Source organism: Nycticebus coucang, chromosome 4 (genome assembly GCF_027406575.1).
Source record: "Nycticebus coucang isolate mNycCou1 chromosome 4, mNycCou1.pri, whole genome shotgun sequence".
NCBI classification, from domain to species: domain Eukaryota; kingdom Metazoa; phylum Chordata; class Mammalia; order Primates; family Lorisidae; genus Nycticebus; species Nycticebus coucang.
Genome location: NC_069783.1, coordinates 97,366,615 through 97,393,803, shown reverse-complemented (window position 1 = coordinate 97,393,803; position 27,189 = coordinate 97,366,615). Strand labels below are relative to the sequence as shown.

The 27,189-nt window shown below is 39.3% G+C and overlaps 1 long non-coding RNA gene across 1 annotated transcript; it reads left to right on the top strand.

Moving 5' to 3' along the window:
• The first annotated feature begins 194 nt into the window (after positions 1 to 194).
• On the top strand, positions 195 to 5,509 carry LOC128584064 (uncharacterized). The gene is made up of 3 exons (XR_008379626.1): positions 195 to 1,591; positions 4,219 to 4,381; positions 5,379 to 5,509. It is a non-coding gene; the product is annotated as an uncharacterized LOC128584064 (long non-coding RNA).
• Positions 5,510 to 27,189: the final 21,680 nt, after the last annotated feature.

Sequence of the window (27,189 nt, the reverse complement as noted above, 5' to 3'; positions counted from 1 at the left end):
CTTTTGGTTTAAGAGAGAGCGTAAAACACAAACACCTACATTTTACAAAAATATTTATTTTCTTTATATTCTTATTCTATAAGCTTTTTTGTATTGTTAACATTTTTATGTTTTGTTTTGTTTTGTTTTTTACTTGTTTTTTAAACCTAAGGCAGACACACACATTAGCCTGGGCCTACACAGGGTCAGGGTCATCACTGTCTTAGGAGATCTTCGGGGGAATAACACCCATGGCAATTCCGTCTCCTGTGCTAACAGTGCTTTCTTCTGGATACCTCCTAAAAGACCAACCTGAGTTTCACAGTTAACTTTTTTATATATATATAAGTAGAATGAGCATACTCTAAAATAATGATTAAAAAATAGTCTGGTAAATAAATAAACCAGTAACATAGTTGTTTATTATCTTTACCAGGTATTATGTACTGTACTTAATTGTATGTGCTATAGACTTTTCTAGGACTGCTAGGTGTGTTCATGCCAGCATTACCACAAACCCATGAGTAATGGGCTCGCTGTGACATCACTGAGCAATAGGAAACTTTTAGCTCCATTACAATCCCATCTCACCACCATCTTACACATAATTCCTTGATCAACCCATCCTTGTGCTGTGCCTGACTGTAGTTAAGCAACGCTGCTACTAAGAAGGCACCAGAGACCTGGGGGCAGCCAGGGGATTGCGACATGCAAAAATCAGAGATCCACTGAGTCACATCCCAGCAGGTGGCTGGCGGGTATGAGATGGAAATTCAGATTCCGGAGCCATGTGTTTAACCATTACAACTACCCATCCCTTCCTTGAGTGTATGTGGAATTGTCACTACGGTGAGCCCCGCCTACCAGGAGACATTCTTGAATGGAGTATGGATTACACCCTATGCGAGACTTTATACCATGATCTGTTTAAAACCTGAGCCTGCATTTCTACAGATCTTAATGAAAAACAGCGTTTTTTAGTAAGGCTACTTGTTTTCTGATTTTCTTCCTATTTACACTTTTCCCTACTGAATGAATGAGTTTGAACTTCTGGCTTCACCTTTATGTATTTCAAAATTTGTTATCTCTGTAACACCGACCTTCTCCCATTTAACGCATGAATTTCATGTATTGGAATTAGAAAACGGGACAATGCCTTGTGTGGTGTGAATTGTCTTTATGTTTGCTGATCCCTGTGTAGAAGAAGAACATCACCATCTCGTCTCTAACACTCAGTCCCAACCCCTTTAGCCCATCCATAGAACACACCCAGAGAATATCCACGCAGGTGTGGGACACGGAGCTCCGTGTCCACGTCCACTCACAGGCCTCTGTTTGTACAGCCGCTCACTCCTATCTGTTCTGACCTCAGCTTACCAGCCTGTCCCCACAAGCTGCACCTCTGTTTCTCCACTTGTAGCCCGTCCTGGCACCTGACCTTCTGAGAGGGGCTAGGGAATCTGAAAATGCACATGTCTTCACTTTGTATGTGTGTTTTTTCCAGAGCCAGTTACATCAAAATGCTGTTCAATTAGGAAATAGAACTAATGAACATATCCCCCAATCTATTTCTTTCTCACCAGGAATGTGGACTTTGTAGACTTCCTGACAGGTGAGTAGTAAAGAAGTGTTACCACTTCAGGGCCCGGTGTGCAGGTCAGTGGCTCACTACCCCTCCCACATGGTAAGCCCTGACGTGAAGACGGCCAAACATGGGCAGTCTGGGTCCTCTGGACGGGTAGATTGGTATTAGCATCAAACTTAGTGACTACCATTCACCTCATTTTGGTTCAAGAGGCAAACAACTTAAGTGACAAAACCAGTTTCAGTATGTTAGAATAAGTGCTCTAAAGATAAAGTGAAGAAGACTCCCAACAAAAAGTGGAGAAAAGTTAGTATGTCAGGTTAAAAATAATCTTCTCCCTTACTTCCCCCTTATAATTAAAACCAAAATAAAGTTGGATTGTGACTATTTTAATGAATGAACTGGTTTGCTAGCTTCTGGATTAACCAGAAAGGAACAAAAGGATTTTTTTTTAAGTTATTATCTTATCACCATAAAAAAAGAATCCTCACTCTTGAGATAAATCTTACCATTGTATTTGTGATGAAATCATCCCTGGCTTGCTCTAATCTCAGCACAATCTGCGATGTGTATTTAATATTTTAAAATGTTTTCTGTAAGAACTTTTTTACAATAAAATATTAATTTTTTTTCCTTAAACGTTATTCCAATCAGCTTGTTTAATGCGATGAGGAGCGTATCGCAGGGTAATGATTGCCGTGTTATTAGCCACCAAATGCTCTGCGCGAAGCAGCAGTCTTTCAGTAGCAAAGGGCACATTGAAATAAAATCACACTCCAAGTGTTCTTCTGTGTTTATGTTCTACAATAGCAATCACCCGCCCCAGTGCAGGTGTTTCTTCAGAAGGACTGACTAGCTGAGGATAACTGCCCAGAGTACAACTGAAGGCCACCAATTCCTCCCAGCTACTCATTAATCCCCAGGAATCCTGGTGGTTATTGTTCAATCCTTTATAGACGATTTTCTGAGTATTTTTGAGTGCTTGTTCTCTCCTGGAACACCTACAGTCAGCCAGATCGTGTTTGTATAGAGAAAGAATTCTTTTTCTTAAAAGTGGATTGAATTTCAACCTTCCTATAAAGACCCCTTATGGGCCCGTGGCGCAGAAAAAGCCACTTTAATTGCATTTTGGCTTCTCACTCTAAGTGGGTGTCCGGTGTAGATTTACAATGGGCCCCTCTAAGGGGGCAATGGGCTAGAGATGCCGAGGGTAGTCAGGGCAAGCAGAAGACTGAGTATGAGGAGGAAAAGGATGCCAACCACCAAATGCTCCCTGGCCCCCAGCAATCTCCCTGCCATGGCGGGGCTGCCCGTGAGGGGCAGAAAGACGGAGAAGGAAGGTATGTACTGGGAGAGTCTTCACTCAGATTCCGTACCAACACAGCCAAAGCCCAGCCAGTTGGACCCACCTCTCACACGGGGGGCATTCCAACAGTCTCCTTCCGTGGAAATCAGTGCTTTGTGTCAACAGAGTCCGATGCATGCAGTTTTACCATTATAAAAATGTGAAGATTAATTTGTCTGTTAAGAGCACTAAATAAAATTAAAAATTCTCCCAGGAAAGATTTTGTATTTTACCTCGGCATTTAACGCCTTCTAAATCAAGTGCCTGGTGTTTCAAAACTATGGAAATCAGGAAGGTTGTTCTACAATCACAAATTAATTATACTTGTCCAACATTAACTAAACTTATTAGGAAGTTTTAATTATGGGGCATGTGTGTGAGACAGAGAATTTTCATCTGAAGTCAAAGTGACCCTTTATATTTGATATGTTAATACTCCTTTCAAAATCATTTCTAGGCTGCTTATAGTGTTCCATCCAAAAAATAATTCTGAAATGAAAATACAAATTCTCTCAAATATATTGTTAAAATCTGTATATTCCTGTTCTGTCTGAAGGCTATTAGATTCCTTTCCTAGCCACTTAAAATCAAAGAAATAAAAAGCCTGCATACATAGAAAAGATACATATTCTGTTTATAAATTAAAAACAAAACAAAACATAAAGGCCTTGTCTCAAAGTAGCATCAATAAACCTTTGGAAGTCATCATCACAGAATATTCTGCACAGTCTTCCTCTGGAAGAAAGAATGGGAGAAATGTTGTTTTCAAAATCAAATAAATCCCAAATTGCCTTGGATCCATATATCAAAGATCCCTAGTTCCCTGTGCAGTGGGTGTCCCGATGTAGATTTACAACAAGTCATCACAGTCAATGCCTATCAATGACAGAGGGTCTGATCAGAAAGTGTGGTACCTGCGTTAAGGGACCTGGGAAGAATTTAAAGTGTATTGGGAAGTGGTAAATGCTAAAGCAATTATGAGAGTTGCCTATTCAATTTCTTTTCAATGTTTCCTAATTTGACATGTCCATACAAACCCAATTATAGTATTTGGGCAAAGCAAGTTCCATAATGTCTACATTGCAGATGTTTGCAAAAATACATAGCAATTCAATGAAGCAAAAGTAGTGTTGGGTCCAGTCTTTATGCGATTTGGTATTGGCATGACTTTAATCACAAAATGCTTCAAACAGAGCCCTGAGCTAAAAATGTAGGTTGAAGGAGGTGTTCTTGCACCATCAGACTTTATGGCTCCTAATTCAGTGGGAAGCAAATGGCTTAGCTCAATTGAACTTCCTTTCTCCCAAAGACTCCCCGAGAGAAGGAGAAATACTCTGGCCTTTCACAGGGACCACCCTCTCCCTGAAGGTTATTGGATGAATCACTAAATGCAACAGATCCTGTTGAAACCTGCAAAGTTGTTATAAAAACAGATGGACCAGGACTTCCGCAATAACTGTTTGGATGGGCAGGTATGTAGTTAATTATTATGTTTTTCTTCACTCTTTCAGAATTCATAAACCCCATTTCAAGGTCAGGGCATGGTTTTTCTGTACTTTTCACAGGTCATTTGTCCCTGAAATGTTTTTTGACCTTTTTTCTTTTTTTTTTTTTTTAGAAAGGAGAAAGAAATAGCTATGTGTCTGTAATGAAAAAAAAAAACCGCAGCCCAGTTTGAAGAGGACAACTGGCAAAATGTTTATGTTTCTTAAACATTCAATTGTCTTTTTTTTTAAGCTGCGTGTTTTGAATTATTATTATTATATACCAGGCACTCTGCTAAGAGCTTTATATATGTTTTCCTTTTTAATTTTCACAATTAACTTATTAACCAGATTCTTCATTACCATTCTCATTGTATATCCTAGATGTCAGGAAATTTCAGCCTTTGCTTAGGTCGTATAACAGTTAAGACACAGAGCTGAGATTTAAATATACGTCTATCGTCTTCAAATCTCTTTCTCTTGATTATTGTGTGATTTTGCAACTGAATTACATTTTGCAGTGGATTGACTCAGCAAAATGAGATTTGCATTTTTCTCCCTACAATTGTGATTTAAAAAAAATACTGGTGAGGGGGGTGGCTCATGCTTGTGACCCTAGCATTCTGGGAGGTTAAGGTGGGTGGATTACCTGAGCTCAGGAGTTTGAGACCAGCTTGAGAAAAAAGAAAAGAAAAGAAAAACTAGCCAGACCTTGCAGCAGGGAACTGTAGTCCCAGCTACTCAGGAAGCTGAGGCAAGAGGATCACTTGAGTCCAAGAGTTTGAGGTTGCTATAAGCTATGATACCACAGCACTCTACTCAGGGCCACTGAAAGAGATTTCTCCACATCCACGCCAGCATCTGCAGTTTTGAGATTTTGTGATGTAGGCCATTCTCACTGGGGTTAGATGATATCTCAGGGTTGTTTTGATTTGCATTTCTCTAATACATAGAGATGATGAACATTTTTTCATGTGTTTGTTAGCCATTCGTCTGTCATCTTTAGAAGGGAACACTTTTACACTGCTGGTGGGACTGCAAACTAGTACAACCTTTCTGGAAGGAAGTATGGAGAAACCTCAAAGCACTCAAGCTAGACCTCCCATTCGATCCTGCAATCCCATTACTGGGCATCTACCCAGAAGGAAAAAAATCCTTCTATCATAAGGACACTTGTACTAGACTGTTTATTGCAGCTCAATTTACAATCACCAAAATGTGGAAACAGCCTAAATACCCACCAACCCAGGAATGGATTAACAAGCTGTGGTATATGTATACCATGGAATACTATTCAGCCATTGAAAAAAATGGAGACTTTACATCCTTCGTATTAACCTGGATGGAAGTGGAAGACATTATTCTTAGTAAAGCATCACAAAAATGGAGAAGCATGAATCCTATGTACTCAATTTTGATATGAGGACAATTAATGACAATTAAGGTTATGGGGGGGAGGAAAAGCAGAAAGAGGGACGGAGGGAGGGGGGTGGGGCCTTGGTGTGTGTCACACTTTATGAGAGGAAGACATGATTGCAAGAGGGACTTTACCTAATAATTGCAATCAGTGTAACCTGGCTTATTGTACCCTCAATGAATCCCCAACAATAAAAAAAAAAGAGATTTCTGTCTCAAAAACAAAACAAAACAAAAAAATTGTATCTGACCTTTATTACCTTGTCCTTTTCTTCAATTTCCTTAAATTCCTGAAACAAGAAAGCCACATTTCAAAAGACAAAACCACAAAGTTCAAGTGATGATTTCTACCATAATTCTATTCCACCTTTTAAGGAAATCTTGTAGAATTAAGGAAGAAGGTGGCTACTCCCATTTTTACCTAAGCAAACACTGCTAAATCACTAGAGCTTCATAGGGGCAGGTTGAAATTATGATGATTGGTTTCTTTTTTACACTTCTATAGTACTAACTGGAATACCTTTAACTCAAATTATCAATGTAAAAATTCCCTAGGATAAATAAATTCAACCACTATGGTCCCCTTGGAAATGTGGAACTGTTTACATCTTTTTAAGTGGAGCTCTTACCTCTTTTCTTCTCCAGAACAACTCCAAAACTGTACCAGTATATCACATTTCTACTCCCACCGCACACACACACAGACACATGCATGCAACAATCTCATTCTTAGAGGAAGAAATAATGAACAGGGTACTTGAATAGCAGCTAATTAACTACACTCAGCCTACATTGCTATCAGCTTTCTATTCAGCTTACGGTATATTTCTTTACCTATGTAATCAAGGACTGCACCTTGGGCTATCAACACCTCAGCCCAAATAATCAAAGCAGCTCTTGGTTAATAAAGAAACAATATGCAAACAAAGTATATCTATATCCTTATGAATTTATGTATGATGAAAAGTTCTTAGATATTCTTTCTGTGAATTTCTGATTCTATCATCATTGCCCCCTCCCCCCCAAAAAGTGAAATATTTATGAATGGTTTCTTATGCCCATTAATGCCATTCATCCAAAGGTTTCTTCAATAAACCTTTTATGTAACTACAAAAGAATCTTCATAATAAAAGGTAACAAAGCAACACACAGAGAAGAATCAAAGAAACATGTTACCTTTTAAAATGGTATATTTACAAAGTTCAACTGCAGTATGACCATTAAACTGGTTGTTTCAGCGGCTGGAATGTTTTCACAGGAGAAACAAGTGAATCCTTATTTGTTTTACAAATATAGTTCACACTGATTACCAGATCACTATCAGTCTGGAAAAAATTGTTGTTTTTCCAACTTTCGATAAATAGCAAATGATCCTTCAAGAATAAATGCATAATAAAAGATAAACTGGAGTCAACTTGTTTCCCAAATGCAGGTTTGCAAATCTGTGACCCATTTACATCACCACAGTTCTGAAGGGGTGAATTAGGTCATGAATGGATGTGACTAAGAAATTGAGTTTGAAGAGAAAGATATGACACCTCCCCACTAAGCCAAAGGTATTAGGAAAATGCATAATGCAGCATGAGGTCCTTCCTAAGAAGCCAGTGACCAGGGCAATTGAAATAAACCAGTGTCAGTGCTTGGAGGCCAGGGAAAATAGACATGGAAAAATTACCTTCTTAGATAAACAACACATTGCAGATTTATATTTCTATTGCTGTATTTTCACTGGAGTTGATAATAGGCTAAGGTTTATGTGCATTGCAAACATCCAGGATATACAATCCTTTCACCAGGCTATGTTGTGCTCCAGAGAAACAGAACAGTGACCTAAAGGTAAAAAAAAATCAGGAAATGGCGTTCATGCCTAAAAAATACTTAAAAATTCATAAATTTTCTTTTATTTTATGTTAGCGTAGTATTAATACTTTAACAAAAAAAATTGCAAAGGATCAACGAAGGATGATGTGGTATAACAAAATCTAATTTTGTGTTTTAATGTGAGCCAATATCTCCTTTAGCCACACAGCATTTAAAATGTGCTAAAATGCACTGCTTTCAGACAAATGTAATAGACTATGAATCAAGCTACCATAACAACTATAAAAACTTCTTCTGCAATTATCTATCTTCTGGTTCATCTCTGCCCAAGGAAGATCTAGAGATCTTTCTACTCAATCAACAGACTATGTTTTGAAACATTTATCACACCTTGAGACGAAGTGGCTTAACCATTGCAGTAAAGTGCCAGGAGAGTTGGTTTGTCTTAACTTATGAGAACAAAGGAAACTTTGATTCTCTGTGTTGGTATGAAATGTATCCATATCATAGCAATATTAGGACCTTTTAATCGGCTTTCCATAAGAAAAATTAAAATGCCTTAGTTATGCAAGATTAAATGCTCATTCAGTAATTGCAACAGACAGTATGCTTTCAGAGTGGGAGAATTAAATTAAAAAAAAGACAACTCTGGAAAATGTACTAGTGGTAGAATTAGAGAGTGTTTCATCAGATCCTGATGTCTCTACAGTAATGAATCTGCCAAACGATAATAATATTTTAGTGAAAGGTGTGATTGGATAAGTCACATTATTTATTAACTGTTACCCTAAAATATCACTTTTGTCTTATTATTAAGAATGGTTAGAGGGCAGCAGGGATGTCTGACACAAGGCATTAAGAATGGATCGTGTCTATCAAGAAGCCTGGAGGACACGAGCTGGCAGGTGCTGTGCATGGTGACAGAACTCGCTAATACCTGATGGCCGGAGCACTCACAGCCCACAACTAGAAAGGGCTCAGTCAAGTCCTCATCATCAGCCAGTCATCACTTGGCCTCTTTCAATAGCCAAAAAAGAGCTGATCTTTAATTTCTAAACTTGCTTTTTAAAAAATTTCAAATAGATACAGGTGTTTGAGAAGATGGCTAGAAACCAGAAAGATGAAGATTGTGAAACTGGCAGAAAAGTGACTTCAAGCCATTTCCAGAGGTTACTGGCATTCTTTGAGGAAGCAAGCTTTTGTTGGCCAGCTTAATTTAACTATGTAGTTTCCCAAAGAATGTTCGGAATAAAAACTATAGTGGCAAAAACAGATGTCACCAAAGGACAAAGGAATATCAACTGCTTCAAGCAAAGGTTGGTATGAAGGCTATGAAACTAGAGGAAGCAAAAAAGATCTCAGATTCTGAGAGCCTGGACTCAGTGCCCTGAGTGGGGTATTGACTGAAAGTCTCTAAACAATGCTGACAAATTGTCAGGCTGTTAGCAGTCGTGAATTGTGCTGCTGTAAACATTCTGTACAGGTGTCTTTCTATAAAGTGATTTTTGTTTTCCCTTTGGGTGTATACCCAGCAGTGAGATTGCTGGGTCAAATCATAGATCTACTGAAAGTTCTTCACAGTATCGCCATGTGATTTTCCATAGTGGTTGGACTAGTTCACAGTCCCACAGACAGGGCACGAGTTCCTTTCTCTTGGCATTCAAGCCAGCATTGGTTGTTTGGGGAGCCATGCTTGTTGGGGTTAGGCGCTATCTCATTGTGGTTCTGATTTGCATTTCCCTAATGATTAGAGATGTTGACCATTTTTTCATGAGTTTGTTTGCCATAGTGTATCTTCATTTGAAAATATGTTCCTGTCTTTCGCCTACGTTTTAATGTGGTTGTCTGGCTGTTTCTTGCTGAGTTCCGTGTAGATTCTGGCCCACCAATACATGACTGGATTAATACAATTGTGGATTAATACAATGCATACCACGGAGTACTACTCAGCCATAAAGGAAAAGAGCCACCTGGTATCTTTTGCAACAACCGGGATAGATCTGGAGACCATTCTTCTGAGTGAAACATCACAGGAATGGAGAAACAAGCATATTCAATACGAGATTGGATATGATTGATCAACACTTAAGAACACATATGGAAGTAAATATAATGGAAAATCCAGCTGGGGGTGGTCAATTCATGCCTGTGACAGTATGATTCACACTGTCTGTATAGAGGGGCACACTTACAGCCTTGACTCAATTTGTTAAGAAAAACCAAGAATGTAAGCAAAACCCATGTACCCTTGATAAAAAAATTTTTTTCCAACCTAAATTAATAATAATGAAGATAAATTAAAAGGAGGATGAGAATGAAGGAAAAGCAAATGTTAGAAATAAGGAAACAAAAAATGACTTCAGGATTCCCTCTCCTAAAATAATGGATGGTGATTAAACTCCTAGGGGACCTTCGTCAGCATAGTGCCTCGTTGTCTAAGTCTCAAGCAGGGATAAGGTCAGTAGGATAGAGCCAAGTTTTTATGGGCTGGGACAATGATCCAAGTTCTTAGTACATTTCTGTTTATACTCTTTGTGGGTCACAGTAACTTAAAGTTGAAAGGGATTTTCAGGGTTACAAGGAAAGCAACCTCACTCTACATGGGTCCACATAGAGGTAGAGATATACTTGCCTGGGCCGCCCATGCCAACATTCTACTGATACTGCAGAGACGCACTCTGGCCCGATCTTCCTGAAATTGTTCACATCAAAGATTTGCCACTTTGCGTCCAAAGACATTAAATGCAGCTCCAACCCTCTTGTATTAATAGATAGTATTTGTTAATAGCATCTCATTATTTTGGTTTTATTTTCTTTCCTATTGATTACAATTAAAAAAAAAATTGGCCCATAGAGCTGGTTATGATCTCCCTGTCTATATGAAATGTCAAATATCATTAAATAGAACTTTTCATTTAGACAGACTATGTTTATAAAATGCCACACTAAGGTCCAAAATGGTAAAAATATTCAGTAAATTAACTGGTTATTTCATGTAAAACAACATTTTAAAAAGTGACCAGCCAGCTCAATGCCCGTCGCACAGTGGTTATGGTACCAGCCACATATACCAAAGCTGGTGGGTTCGAACTCAGCCAGGGCCAGCTAAACAACTCCAACAAAATAATAGCCTGGAGTTGTGGTGGGTGCCTATAGTCCCAGCAACTTGGAAGGCTGAGGCAAGAAAATGGCTTAAGCCCAAGAGTTGGAGGTTGCTATGAGCTGTGACACCACAACACTCTACTGAGGGCAACTTAGTGAGACTCTGTCTCAAAAAAAAAGAGTGAGCAGCCCTCTTCCCCTAACATCTGCACAATGACTTGCTGGATTCGGTGCTTTTTGATGACATCTTAGTCAATGTCAGGGGCTCCCCATATTTTGTACATCAAAGACCCAACTTGTTACATTATTCACATAATACAATATATCCACTTTAATATATTATCCATGTACCACATCTTTTCCAGGAGTTTGTCTGACCTTTATGACGAAATAATTATTCTGCTAATTTTGTTTTTTTTTAAAGGGCAGTAAATTCAATTGCTGCAAAACAGTTAATAACAATAGGAATCAAAACGAAAACAGTTTCTCCAACACTGAGCACCAGGTCAGGGCCCAGTGCCAAATGAAAATGTGGATGCTTGCATCGAACAACAGCAAACAAAAGCTTTCTATTTGCTCTTTTATTGTCTCTCTCTTGAGCTGTCAAGGTATTTTTTGTGTTTGTTTGTTTTGTTCCTAACTTCTTTTCACTTTAATTTATATAAAAATTTCCAATAATCTCCATCACACATGCAAACATAGGTGTTTTCCCCACTAACTTGTCAAGGTACTTGTTGATTGTGATCTCTGGGGAGCAGAACAGTCTGCATGAAGGGTGTATATCTGGCCTTGCCCCTCCCTGTGCCACATTCAGGTCTCCCAGTGACAGGGACTTTAGGAACCCCTCCTAGAACCCACCTGGGACTGCCTCCTGGGGCAGAGGCAATCATTGGCACACACTTCAGAGTTCCCCACACACCCCCAGCAACTTCACTTACAAAAGGCAAATTCAAATATAAAAGTAGAGTAGTCCCAGCACATTCAACAGCTTTTCAGCCCAGAACCTCAGGTGACTGCACCTGTCACATACCCTTGCTGTTGGTCCTGATTGAGTAGTAAGATTGCTAACATAACTAGCGCTAGTCAGATGACCTATTTTTTGGAAAAACATATCATATTAAATAGACTGTCAAAATATTGAAAATAGTTGATATTTTATAACCTTTAGGAAACAAGTTCGAAAGACCTAGCTTGAGAAAATAAAATTATCAATACACACATTACCATTAACAGCTTTATTTATTTATTTATTTATTTATTTCACTTTGTTGCCCGCAGTAGAGTGCTGTGGCCTCACAGCAACCTCCAACTCTTGGGCTTAAGTGATTCTCTTGCCTCAGCCTCTCAAGTAGCTGGGACTACAGGTGCCTGCTACAATGCCAGGCTATTTTTTGGTTGCAGTTGTCATTATTGTTTAGCTGGCACGGGCTGGGTTCGAACCCACCAGCCTCAGTGTATGTGGCTGGAACTGTAACCACTGCATTATAGCTTCTGAGCCAACAACTAAATTTAGCAGGTGCTATTTTGAATGTCAGGCAATTGTTTTCACTGTTCCTTTAGATGGCACCTCTATTTCACATTTCCACAATTTTCTGGAGCAGTGTTGTTCAACAAGGAAGCCACTGGCCAAATGTATCCTTTCCATGTGTCTAATCTGAAGGGAGATGTGCTGTAAGTATAGGATACACATGGATTTCCCAAGAAAAAGGAATTATCCTGCATATAATTTTTAAGATTATAAAAATACAATTTTTGAATATAGGTTAATTAAAATAATGTTATTACAAATATTTCCATCTTTCTTCCTTACTTTTTTAAAATAGCTACTTGAAATTTTCATGTTATGTATGTGACTTATAGACGTGGCTCACTTTATGTTTACTTTATATATCATGGAGCCAGCACCTCCTGTGTTATTTTCCCTAATACACACATCTAAGAATAGCATAACTGCCCTATTCCATGTTGCCTTCGTATCTTCCTTCGATTGTCTAAGAGTTTACTCTTTGTTCTTGAATAATTGAGTAAATGTATCTTGAAAACAGAAAAAATAAAACTGGACAGAAATCGGGGGATCTGGAGTGTGGTTCTTACTATTTCACTGAGATGGCTTGGGTTCCTCTTTACTAAAAAACCAAAATGTAACCAGATTATCACTTGGGTCCCTTCCAGCCCTGACTCCCATGTGTCTTTCACCCATGCAGAAAAAGTCACTTCTATAATTGAGGAAGTTATGGAGAATTTTTACCAGAACCCCCCTGCCCCAAACACCCACTTCCTCAAGAATAATTCAGAGCTTTACAAACTAGGAATTAGCATGTGAACCAATATCCTTCAGATCAGCTGTGAATTAGAAAGGGGGAGATCCATCTTTACAAGTGAGAGGTCTGGCATCTGGCAATCACCCCCTGGACAAAACACCAAGCTTGGTGAGCACTGCCCACTGTGAGTCAGCCAGGCATTGGGTGCCTTCTGATGCACAGAAAAAAGCAGTTCCCAAAGCACGTGGGTTATGGTTTCCTCCGAAAGGACTGACTTTATTCTAATGATAAGGGAAGAGTCAGTTGAATCCAGAATGTGGCATGTTCTGTAAGACATAATCAAAGCCCTCCACATCTTGAGGAACATAGGCAGTAGAGGTGTGTCCTAGATTTGCAAAGAAGAAAAATTCAGCAGTCAAAATGTAATGGGTGAGTCTCAATTAGATTCTAAATAAAAAACAATACCAATAGAAGAGTTGGGGCGGTGCCTGTGGTTAAACGGAGTAGGGTGCTGGCCCCATATGCTGGAGGTGGCGGGTTCAAACCCAGCCCTGGCCAAAAACAAACAAACAAAAAAAAACAAAAAAAAAAATAGAAGAGTTATAAAGACATTTGGATCATATTTTAAAAAGAAAATCCTGCCATTTGAGACAACATAGATAAAGGTTGAGGACATTACACTAAGTAAAATAAGCCAGTTACAAAAGGACACATGCTACTGAGATCTCACTTGTGTGAGGAATCTAAAATAGTCAGACTTAAAAGCAGGGAATAGAACGCTGGCTGCCAGGCCTGGGGTAGAGAAGGGGATGGAAGCTTTTGGTCAAAGGGTACAAAGTTTCAGTTATGCAAGATGAATAAGTCCTAGACATCTGCTGATAGCACAGTACCTATAAGAAAGAATACCGTATTATATACTTTAACATTTTCCAAGAGAAGAAACTGTACATCAGGTGTTCTTATCACCAAATAATAATAATAGTAACAAATAAAGAGTCAGGAGGAGAAAAGCTTTTGGAGGTGGTAGACAATGTCTGTGACAGATAATGGTGATGGTTTCCCAGGTGCTTGCTTATCTCCAGACTCCCCAGACTGTGTATGTTGAATATGTACATCTTGTTATATGCCAATCATACCTCAATAAGGTGGTTTATAAAAAGACATTCGAGACAATTGAGCAATTTGGACTGTGTAGATCTGTGCAGATCAGGATCTGTTGGAGCAGGATCATGGTATAGTGGTTGTGCAGGATTCTGGATGGGCTGGGGTGATTTGTCATTGTGTCTCTCAGCTGCTTTAGACAGAGTGAGGGAGAGAATCAGCATGACAGGGTGCTAAGAGCTGGGGATCTAGTTTCCCAGCCAGAGCTCTATTGTATTATCCTTTCAATTTTTCTGTGGTTTGAATATTTTCAAAATTAGAACAAAGAAGAAATTGTAAGTCAATATGAAATCACTTTAACAAAGTTAATAAAACTTGTATAGAATTTATAGTATTGTGTTCACCTTTGTATACCATTTTGCCATTATAATTATTATTCCTGTGAAACAGACTTTCTTTAGATACATTGTATTTACTCCTCTCAAGTGTTTACTTTGGCCTGACAATGACAAAACTGGCTAGCTTATCTGTGTACCCACTAAGGATCGCTGATGCATCATGAAAAAGGCATGCTTTTATTAAGACCAAAGTGGGTATTTCTTTTTCTTTCTTTTTTCTTTTTTTTTTTTTTTGAGACAGACTCTCAACTATCACCCTCGGTAGAGTGCTGTGACGTCACAGCTCACAGCAACCTCAAACTCTTGGGGTTAAGCTATTCTCTTGCCTCAGCCTCCCAAGTAGCTGAGACTACAGGCACCGCTACAACACCCGGCTATTTTTTTGTTGCCATTACCATTGTTGTTTAGCTGGGCCAGGCCAGGTTCTAACTCACCAGCCTCAGTGTATATGGCCGGCGTAACCACTGAACAGGCCCTGCCCCAACGTGCCTATTTCTTAAGCTTGTATTTATCTTAAACGTAGAACGTTCTTCTTGGGCACATTTGTCAAATGATTTTCTTTAGGAATTTGTCAAACATTTCCTTTAGAGGTCACTCTGTCACAGTGATGGTGATTTCCTTTTTTTTTTTTCTTTTTTTCTTTCTTTCTTTCTTATTTGCTATCTATCTTTTACAATTCTCCCCATCTCTTCCTTAACAAGTTTCAAAGGAAATTGCCACTCAGTTATATCTGTATTACTCCAACTATGTGATATAACTATTCTTGTCTTTTCGCCTTCCTTATTTAATCGATAATGAAGTTTAAAATGTATATGAATAAAGTCCCATGGACTAAAGCTTGCCATGTCATTAACCTGGTGCTCCATAAAAGAATATTTTGACAGGGGGTGAATAAACTCATCACCAGTTCCATGTGACTGCACACCGTGAATCAGGTCCCTATGTGGACCACAGTTAGAAGCTATAGATGGATAATCAATATTTAAAACATGCAAGCATATTCTGGCTTAAAACACTGCTCCTAGAATTAATTCCTAACTTCTTTCCCTGGCATCAAGTAATTCAGTGACTGACTCTCAGCATTAAGCCCTCTTTCACACTTCATATAAAACATGCTGCTCTCAGAGGAGTCTCCTTGACTCCCCTCTCTGTCTTGGGCTCACACTGTTTTTTCTCCACCACACCATGGTCTCCATGTCCTCTCCTGCAACATTTCCTCACCCTGGGAGATTCAGTTCAAATGACAAGTTCCTCCTAAACATCCTTATTTTGGAAGAACACTGTGATCAGCCCCATTTTTTTCTTCCAGGCCACCTAGTTTTGTGTTTTATCTTCTTGTATCAATCATCACATTCTGTTTTGCTTTTCATATCTTCTCCTTACAAGAACGTAGAGACCAAAACTTACTCATCTTTCCTAAATCTGCTTTACACACAGTAGGTGCTCATCAACTATTTGCAATTTAAACGTGTAAAAAGTGGTTATGACTTTATTAACTCCTCTCAAAAAATTTTAATCTCAAAAACAATTCATCACACGTATGGCTCCAAGTAGCTTCATCAGTGTGAGGTCTTCACATGAGTTCTGTGTCGGTTAGGGGCATCTAAGCTGGTTGTTGTGGTTACTGGACCCCAGTACCCCGTAGGACTCTATTGTATGCTCACCCTGATCCATACTGGGTTTCTCCCTCCCTCCCTCAACTATAAAGCGTGAAGCTCCAACCTTGTGCATCGTCTGAGTTCTCTAAGTACAGACACTAAAATGGTGCCAGATGCACAAGAGCTTTCTGGAAGAAAAGCCAATGAGGGAGACAAGCAGGGAGCCAGACGAGACGGGGGATCTTACAGGCTACAGTGTAGGTGAGTGACCCAGGGCAGGAAGTCATGAAGGGACCAGAGTTACAAAGAGCCCTGCAGAAGATTTCTTCACAGAATCAAATCATTTTAACGTTTTATTTATTTTTTTATTAAACCATAACTGTGTACATTAATGCATTTATGGAGTACAATATGCTGATTATATATACAATTTGGATTGCTTACATCAAACTCTTTAACATAGCCTTCACCTCTCTTACTTAATTGTTGTGTTAAGACATTTATACGCTACTCTTTTGTTTTTGTTTTTGTGACAGAGTCCAAGCTGTCACCCTGGGTAGAGGGCCATGGTGTCACAGTTCACAGCAACCTCAGACTCTTGGGCTTAACTGATTCTCTTGCCTCAGCCACCCAAGTAGCTGAGACTACAGGTGACTGCCACAACGCCCGGCTATTTTGTTGTTGTTGTTGCAGTTGTCATTTTTGTTTAGCAGGCTCTGGCTGGGTTTGAACCCACCAGCCTCGGTGTATGGGTCCGGCACCGTACCCACTGTGCTATGGGCACTGTCTATACTCTATTCTTAATGGATTTGATATTTACCCTTGCATTATGCACAATACGTGAGATCCCACCAATTACCCTTCTGCCCTTGGACTTCTCTGATCCCCTTCCCTCACCCTCCTCTTCCCTCCTTCATTCTGGGCTATACTTGTGTTTTATCTGTAGTTGTGTTTTATCATTCATATGAAAGTGTCAGTGATTGTATATTGGTTTCATTATAGTACTGAATACATTGGGTACTTTTTTTCCAATCTTGAGCTACTTTACTAAGAAGAATATTACCATTTAAACTTTTCTCCAAATTAAGCCAAGTATATAATGGCATGAGAAAAACAAAAGATTTATAAATAATTCAATCAATCCCAGGTGTAATTGTGAAAGAGTGTGCGATGGTTAATTTTATGTGTCAACTTGGTTAAACTATCATGGGACCCAGCTGTTAGGTCCAACAACAGTCTAGATGTCCCCGAAAAGGTGTTTTGTAGATGTTACTAACACTTAAATCAGTAGACTTTGAGTAAAGATGTTCACCCTTCATACTGCGTGTGGGCCTCGTCTAATCAGCTGATGATGTTAAAAGACAAGACTGAGGTCCTCAGAGGAAGAGGAATTCTGCCTCAAAATAGCCTTCAGATTCCAGAGTGCAACATTGATTCCTGCTAGAGTTTTCAGCCTACCCTGAATATTTGGGGGACTTACAATCCCCCACAATTTTATGAGCAATTCCTTAAAAACTCTCTCTTCCTGTCTTTCTTCCACACACACCCCCCCCCACTCTATGGGTTCTGGTTCTATGGAGAACCCAGATTAACTTAGTGGGATTAAGTGTTGATGGCACAAATGGACCCAGTATCTAAAATACTTCTCTTCCAATATAAGCACGCTTGTCTTTAAACAACCCTTATGTTTTTTAATGTATATGTTAATGTTTATTTATTTTTGTTTTGCTTAAGACATACTTCACAATTGACCAGTACAAAGCTCTGGGAGGAGACAGTGTAAACATACCTGGGATTTGTTCCCCACTTGTCACGTAGTGTGTACTTTTGGGGCTTTTTTGTTTCTTTCTTTCTTTCTTTCTTTTAGAGAGAGAGTCTCATTCCATCACCCTTGGTAGAGTGCCGTGGCGTCCACAGCTCACAGCAACCTCCAGTTCTTGGGCTTAGGTGATTCTCTTGTCTCAGCCTCCAGAATAGCTGGGACTACAGGCATCTGCCACAACGCCCGGCTATTTTTTGTTGCAGTTTGGCCAGGGCTGGGTTTGAACCCACCACCCTTGGTATATGGGGCCGGTGCCCTACTCACTGAGCCACAGGTGCTGCCCATGTAGTGTGTATTTTTGGAGTGACTAAAGCTTACCAATTAATCATATGTCTTACTACACTACAATAAAATTTTTGTTGTCTCAACAGTACAATTGTACCCTGGTTCATGAAGAGGTTTGCATACTCCTCAGTGCATCTAACAAGACACAGCTCTATTATCCAAAATGGGTAAAAGGATGTTATTCTTTTCTTTTTTTTTTGCAGTTTTTGGCTTGCGCCAGGTTTGAACCCGCCACCTACGGTGTATGGGGCTGGCGCCCTACTCCTTTGTCCACAGGTGCCGCCCAAAGGATGTTATTTACCTGAAAGCAGAGAAGGAGAGACTTTCAGTGGGCTTTCACCACCTCACCTCACCTCACCCCACCTCATACCCCAGAAATCTTTTTTTTTGTTTGTTTTTGTTTTTCTTTTTTGTTTTGGGTCCTGTGACCCCTTTATTTTTTTTTTTATTGTTAAATCATAGCTGTGTACATTAGTGCAATCAAGGGGTACAATGTGCTGGTTTCACATACAATCTGAAATTTTCTCATCAAACTGTTCAACATAGCCTTCATGGCATTTTCTTAGTTACTGTATGTAGGCATTTGTATTCTGCATTTAGTAAGTTTCACCTGTACCCATTCTAAGATGCACCACAGATGAGGCCCCACCCATTTCCCTCCCTCCACCAATACCTCCCTACTCCCTTCCCCTTCCTTGGCCCTTTTCCCATAGTCTTGTGCTATAGTTGGGTTATAGCCTTCATGTGAAAGCTATAATTTAGCTTCATAGCAGAGCTGAGTACATAGGATACTTTTTCTTCCATTCCTGAGATACTTTGCTAAGAAGAATATGTTCCAGCTCCAGGAAACTTGTTTTACTAACAGCCTCAGTACATGATTCCAGAGTAAATGAGTGAATCCACCTGACATCTAGAAATGATGTTCACTTGATGGCAACAGTTTTCAAATGAGTTCCTAACACAGTTAACAATATGGTGAAATCAAATACATGCATCGGCAACCTTAGTAAGGATGTGTTTATATGCGGGACCTGATTTTTGCCATGAACATTCCTACAATTAAAATAGGAATATTTTCCCCCTTTCAAAATCAGTTTCAAGAAACCCTTGATAGAATCAGCTCATTAATTCTTGGCCTCTTTAACTAATACCACATTTGAAGTCATGTGTTATAAACCAGTTTCAGCTGAAATATGAAAATTAGATTACAAGAGAAAAGCCTTGTAAATATTTGCCTCCAAATGAGTCTAAGAATAAATATATATTCAGTAATTCCTCCATATTTAGCAGATATTAACAAGACAAAGCCTAGCTTTAAGTTCACTTGTCATTTAATACAAAGAAGGAAATAAGGAAGTGCACCCTATTAGCTTGTTTATTCTGGGGCTTGGTAATACCTTATTAAAATTTGAACTTCAAAATTGATATAATCGGTCAAATGTCAGCAGAAATATTTATTCTGTAAATGAAGCTTTAGTTAATAGAACTTTAATTTGAAGGACTTTCTATTTTCTTTCCCCACTGTAAGGAACCAGGAAAGGAAACCTTAACAGAAATATAAAATTAACACACAGAAGTTTGAATTTTCTTGCTAGGACTGTGCCAACACTAGAGGTCAGCAACCTTCCAGAAATGACATATCCAGGATCCAATTATGGCTTTATTATCATTATTTATTATTTGCATCAGAAGAAGCACAGAATTTTAAGTCAGAAAGCCATCTTCCTACGGACCTAGTTCACTGTCTTTTTAGAGGTCAAAGTCTGGTGTGGCCTCAGGACTTGGCTGGTCTCACAGTTAGATTGAGATAGGACTAAACTCAGGACCCTGTGAGCAGATCAATAGTGCCTACAGCTGGGAACCATCATGGCCTCCAAGATCCAGAGAAATCACTCCTGTGTCCTATAGCTGTAGACAATTTGGGGACTGACACTGTCAGACGGGACAGGGGAAGGAGAGAAGGGCTGTTGGAGGTTCCTGGAGAAGACACAGGGGTGAAAAAGCTATAAAATGTACACATGACTCAGGGACACCAACTTCAAAGGTATCACCTTCTTTCTTGATTTCCTTCCTACGTGGGTCCCAGGGCTTGGACCCTGGATTAATTTCTTCCCAAAGTCTAGTGAAAACTCCCACAGAGAAAGCTGCTCCAATTTCTCATTCACCTGGCTCTTTGGGAGATCCATAGTCCTCAAAAGCACCCCAGGGCCTCCAGACACCACTTGGCAGCTCTAATTCACACTCTGGGCAGCAGGTTACATTCTGATCATGGCCAAGTGACTCTGACCTCCCCCGACCCCCTCCCCGCACCCTTTGTGGTACAAACTATCAGAGATGATTACCAGTGGGGGAGTATGGAAGAGCCAAGCTGGGCTTTGGGAGACCGGAGTTTTTCCCAATCCCTGGGCCCTGCCAGGAGCTATGTAACTTTAGGCAAGTGACTGAGCTTCTCTGAACATCAGTTTTCTCATCTTTACAATGGGGATTATGTTAATTCTGGCTTCACAGGCTTTTATAGGCATTAAATAAAATATCTATATACATTAGGGCCTGATTGTAGATGAAAGAAATTTGATCCAAACTTGTTTATTGGGTGGCACCTGTGGCTCAAAAGAGTAGGGCGCCAGCCCTATATACCAGAGGTGGCGGGTTCAAACCACGCTCCAGCCAAAAACTGTGGAAAAAAAAAACAAAAACTTGTTTATTAAAAGTAAAAATGGGTGTACGATGAGAGGAAATGTCTGGGCATGTGGCTTCCTAGAGGGGGTTGTGTCTATTTTCAACAGGCCAGCAGATATTTTAGCCGTTCTCCAGCTAAGAACTGTTCTCCTCCTTCACAAAACAATGAGGAGAAGAGTTGGAGGGTCCTGATTTGGTGCAGGTCTGTGCTTGGCACAAGAGTTCAGTAAATGTCACTCAACCCTTATTGTTTGCTGTTATCAATAATCTGTCTCCTGCTGACTCACAATAGCTTGAAGTGCTTTTTCCTGCAGAGGGAACAGAGGCACAGGCAAGTTAAAGAATCTGCCCCCAAGATGCAGATGGTAGATCCATCGTTATGCCTTTCTCAATTCTCCCATCATCGCCCAGCCCTATACCCCGGTTTTATCAATGTGGGGGCTTGTTAGGAATGGCTGCAAAGAGAATGTAGAAGAGGCATTGCTGGAGAAATCAAACTTCACTATGATACTCAGATTGATGCTGACTCAGAATGAGCCCAAGATAATTGGTTGATTATTTGTGTTAAAATGCAAAGAATCATTATGGGGGGGAAGCAGAAAGAGGGATGAGGGAGGGGGGTGGGGCCTTGGTGTGTGTCACACTTTATGGGGGCAAGACATGATTGCAAGAGGGACTTTACCTAACAATTGCAATCAGTGTAACCTGGCTTATTGTACGCTCAATGAATCCCCAACAATAAATAAATAAATAAATATAAAAAAAAAAGAATTTTTCAAATGATTAGATTGGCCACAAAACATCAAATGATCAACTTCAATATTTTTTGTTGATAAAATCCACTGGATTCCAGTATTGGCAGGATCACATAAGCATGACCTTACTGCAATGATTTTGAAGAGAAATTAACTGCTAAATCTATTCTAATTTAAGTAACTAAAATGTCTACTTATTTTAGAGTGGGAAACGCTCAACATTAGTTAGGCTTAGGATGCCTTCAAAGTTTTCCCTCCATTGAATTCAGCAGACATACACCAGTAAGACGAAGAAACGACTGTTTGGCTTAGCTGGGTGAGGCTGAAACAGCTGTTTCTCATCTTTCCTCCTCCACCTGACACTGAATCTTTCGGAAATACAGAAGAAAAACTTAAGTTTCTGACTCCTGAAAAGGACAATTAGAGTATCAGTTTAAGTAAATTTGTAAAACAATCTAAATGTTCCAAACAGTCAAAAATAAACATTTGACAGTGATGATTTTTAAAAGAAAGGCTTTAGTCACTGCCATAAATCCAAATCAGCTAAGATAAATAAAAATTATTTTTCAATCATGGAAGTGGATAAATTACATGTAAGGAAACTCAAGTAAGGGAGAGCTCTTCAGAATGACCCATTTCTAACTCACACTTTAGACTAAGCAGTCTAAAAACACACTGGTTTTTTTGCATCAGAACCAACCACCAACTCTCAAGCATATTTTTTTTGTTGTTTCTGAGACATACAAGAAACCATGAGAAAAGAAATGCCATGTATTTAAATTGAGCTTCTTAGCCTTACTATGCATTCATTCTTTTCCACAAAATAATGTACAAATTAACTTCCAGCTTGAGTGAATTTTCATAAATTTCTCAACTGTAAAAGCTTTTTCCAGACCAAATATTTTTAGTGTTTTTATAGATCATAAATTTATTAACATCTCCTATTTTTAATCTTGAGCCTCTCCTGAATTTCAATAATACTGTCATCTGAACTTTCCTATTTGAAAAGAAAAATTGTGTTTGAATAGAAATAATGTATCTGTTTGCCTTTGTAGTAATATTAGTGAGAAAAACAAGAACTTATCATGAAACGAACTTAGGATAATTTGCAGTAAGCAGTATTTTTTATGTAACTTTTTTTATTGAGTCATATACACATAGATTATGAGTATATTTATGCATATGTGGGGTACAATGTGTTGAATTTTTTATACAATCCGGTTACATCAAACCAATCTTATGTAACTCTTAAATCCCATTAATCTCTAAGTGTTATATTGGCATTAGTACCTGGTATTATTTCACCTCTAAGTCTGTGTCTGCAGGAGTGCAATATAAAGGCCATTGCATCTGCCATGGACCTTTGGCCTGCCTTTTCCTTTTTCTCCTGTCTGGAATCAAGGTAAATGTGTAGAGGTGGAGAAGCTACTCATAAGTGTGAGGAAGAGGGTTGTGAGCTTTAGACAGCAAAGTAGGAAGCTAAGAGTCACTTGGGTTCCCAAAGGTATCACAGAGCAACCACTCCAGCCATGAACTCCCTATCTCCTGTCACCAACAAAAGATGCAACCAGCAATTCCTTTAAGGCACAAGGGGTTTGATTTCTCATCATCCAATGCAATCCCCCAAGATGATAAAATAAATGTTATTCTTTTTTGTCTCTCTGCCTAAATCATAAATTTCTTGAGGGCAAGAACCATATTTGACTCTTTAGTACGTCTGCAGTAACATAAAAATGTGATCAAAATAAAAACAATAACAATAGTAATAATGAGCACTAAAGTAAAGGCAAGGTCCTAGCCCACACAGGGCATCAAAAGAAGTCCACAGCTTCCTGAAATTGAAACAGCTTCGTGTGCGTGTGTTGGATGAAGACACACTGTCAAACAGATTATGTTCATTATCTACTGCGGCATAATAAATTACCACAAAACTTAGTGTCTTAAAAAACGAATACTTGCTATTGTACATTTTGTATAAATCAGGATGTTAGGGGATATTTAGCTCAGAAACCTTCATGAGTCTGCAGCTGCGGTGTCAGCCAGAGTGGATGTCATCTCAAGGTCTCAGATGACCTTATGTATGGGGCTATTGGAAAGAATCCCAAGATCTACTTCCAAAGTCACACATATGGGTCCCCTCACAGGACTTTCTAATGACATGGCAGCTGAGAGAGAGAGAGGTTTTGTATAAAATACTTAATAAATCACTCATGAAACGATATAGACTTTCGAAAATGAAAATCAATCAGAATCCACTATTTTTGATAAGGTTTCTTTCTTTTTTTTTTTTTTTTTATTTAATGCCCTCTACTCAACAGAGATTGACAACTTCTTACACTAGAATATACATTCCAGATATTTGTCATCACAGTGTTTTTCCAGAATCTAGCAAAGTCATTTGGGGGTAATTGTGAGGTTCAGCATTAAAGGCAGACTGCTAGCTATAGCAGCAACTGCTGACTGTCTCCTAACATCTGCTCTTCTTCTTCCAAATTAATAACATGGTTGGTTGCATGTACTCGTCCACCTGGGCTGCCAGAACAAAATGCCACAGTCTAAATGGCATAAGCTACTGACATTTATTTTCTCACAGGTCTCAAGGGTAGATGTCATGATCAAGGTGCCAGTAAATTTGATATCAAGGAAGGGCTCTTCCTGGCTTGTAGAAGGTCACATTCTTTCTATGTCCCCACATGGCCTTTTCTTTCTGTTCTCTCTTCTTTTATGGACACCAATCTCATTGCCTTAGGACTTATAACCTCATTTAACCTCAATTTCCTCCTTCTAAAGGCCTTATCTCGGAATTACTATAATATTAGAGGTTAGGGCTTCAGCAGAAGAATTTAAGGCCGATTGTGGTGGCTCACGCCTGTAATCCTAGCACTCTGGGCTAGCACTCTGGAAGGCTGAGAGAGGAGGATCCCTTGAACTCAAGTGTTTGAGATCAGCCTGAGGAACAGCAAGAGCCTGTTTCTAGTAAACATAGAAAATTAGCTGGATGTTGTGGCAGGTCCCTATAGTCCCAGCTACTCCAGAGGCTGAGGCAAGAAGATGGCTTCAGCAGCCCAAGAGTTTGAAGTTGCTGTGAGCTATGATCACACCACAGAAATCTACCAAGGATGACAGAGTGAGACTGTCTCAAAGAAAAAAGAAAAAAAGAATTTGGTGGGGGGAGACACAATTCAGTTCATAACAATACATGATTGTTTAATATAAAACTACATTTCCCAGCCTTCTCAGAAGCTAGGTCATTAAATTCTCAACAATGAGATATAGAAAGGAAATGTCATGCAATGAAGATATTTCTGGCAACAAGAAACAACCCTTTTGTTCCTGCTTCTTTATCCTTTCCTCATCTCAAAACCCAGAAAAAAGACACTGGGGACAAGGGTCACACTTCTGGAATGGACCAAAAGTGCCCAGATTCCTGAGGCCCCTGTGGGGCCAAAGGTACCCTGAATTGCCTATCTCTTAACTCTTCTGCTAGTGAAGAATAATATTCTATTTTATATAAGTCACTGCACTTTTACTTGCAGCTGAATGTATTCCTAATTAATACACCAGATTTGCATAACTATAGTCAAAATGTCATGTAATTACCAAATGCCTTAGGGGAAATGTAAATTTACACTAGCAAGTGGTAAGAAACTTTACAGTTTATGTTAAGTAGAGGGGAACCAACAAGATGTCCATTTGCAAATCCAGCATAGTATTAAAAACAAATTTTAACTCTTTTAACTGGGACATCCATGGCTCTGGTGTGCCTCAGGCCCCAGCATCCCCTCGCATTTACACCAGGCCAACTTTACACATTTCATTACCTGTTTGGCTTTGTACACATTTGAAACTAAAATGATGGATTTTTATAATTCAAACCCCTCATTTTATAGAAAGAAAAGAGCCTTAGAAAAGTAAAGTAATCAGAGAGTACAGAAAAATAAATACCGTATTCAGGGCAAAAGACTTCCCAGTTCAGGCCTCTTTCTATTATTCATGCAGAAATCATTCCATTTAAACTTCCCCAGGAAGATATGCCAGTGGGTAAAGCCACCTTTCTAGATTCCTGCAGCTCCCCTGTAGACCTAGCCCTTTCCTACATGACAGGGCCATCACCTGGGCAGGTGAGGGGACAACTTAGCCTGCAGTGGAATTCCAGGATGATGGTTGAAGGCATCTCCACTTCAACCTCCACCTCCCCTCTAAAGGCAGGGACCTGGCCAGGCTGCATGCCTATCCTGTGGCAGTCCTATCAGCATTTATTTCTAATCACACAGATTGAGGGACCAGGGGATTGCATTCTGAACCCACTGTCATCTCCTATCACATCAATACAATATCGTTTTAGTCTATTAAAGTGTCATAACAAAAACTGAGGTGTTAGGGCATGGTAGCACCTGTCGGGGGGTTGAGATACTGGATTAAACCAGTTTCATGACTTTAGTGGCAGTAACTTATCCCTGCAGACTACATTAGTCATTTGCACTATGTAAATGAAGGTGTCCCATATGGGCTAATATTTTTTTTTTAAGTTCCCCTTACAGAGTTGTGGCATTTAAAAAATCTAGCATCAAGAGGAGTTTGGAGACTGTAACACAGCATCTCTGTCCTCACTCTTCAAGGCCAAGCTCACCAGCTCCCTCCTCCATGAGCCCTTACTAACCTTTTCCATCTACATGTATATGGGTGAATGTAGATACTTTGATCATTTTCAAGCAAGGAATTAAAGTAACATAATTTACACTGGAATCTAGCTGCCTCCCTATTTGTTGTTTCTTTGACTAAATTGTAAACTCCTTGAAAGAATAAGGACAATCTTCTCTTCCTCTTCACCATAGCATTCAGCATCGGGCTTTCCATGTATCAAGAACACAGTGATTATTCACTGATGGTCTAGCGCAGTCTTTTTTTTTTTAACAGATGAATAGAACAACCCATGTACGTCATAGAAGAGCTATTTAGTGGCGGAAATTTTTTCAGTCGCCTCTCCAAAGTACACATTCGTTTATTGTACAGAGGAATAATCTCATTCACTATTTATAAGGATATAGGCAGACCTTAAATTAAGAATTTAAGATTAGGCCTTCAAATCTAAATATGAGCTGTGAGGTTATCAAGCTGGGATTTGAGCACACTGGTTTCTAATCTTACATTTTATTACTAGGTGGCTAAACACAAAATATTCACTTTATCCCAGAAATGCTCTGCAATAGTGATGAAATAGTAAGAGAAGAACATAAATTTTTTAAAGTCTTGATAAAACTCACTGGTTTATTTTCCACATTCACAGGCTATTTGGAAAATAATAGCATTGGGAATGATGATCCTTGTGGGGATGATGTTACTGCAACACCAGCTGCAGGAAAACTCCAGGGCCTGGGCTACAAAGTAGAATGTGACCCCAGGTAACAACTCATTTATAATGTCGATGATCATACCAGCCTCCTGCCTAACTAGTTTCCATTGTCTCTTAATATGGGATCTAAAACGTTTAAAAGGAGGAACCTGAAGTTGGCTCTCTGCTCTGGGATGCAAGGAACTAAAAATGTAACATTTAATAC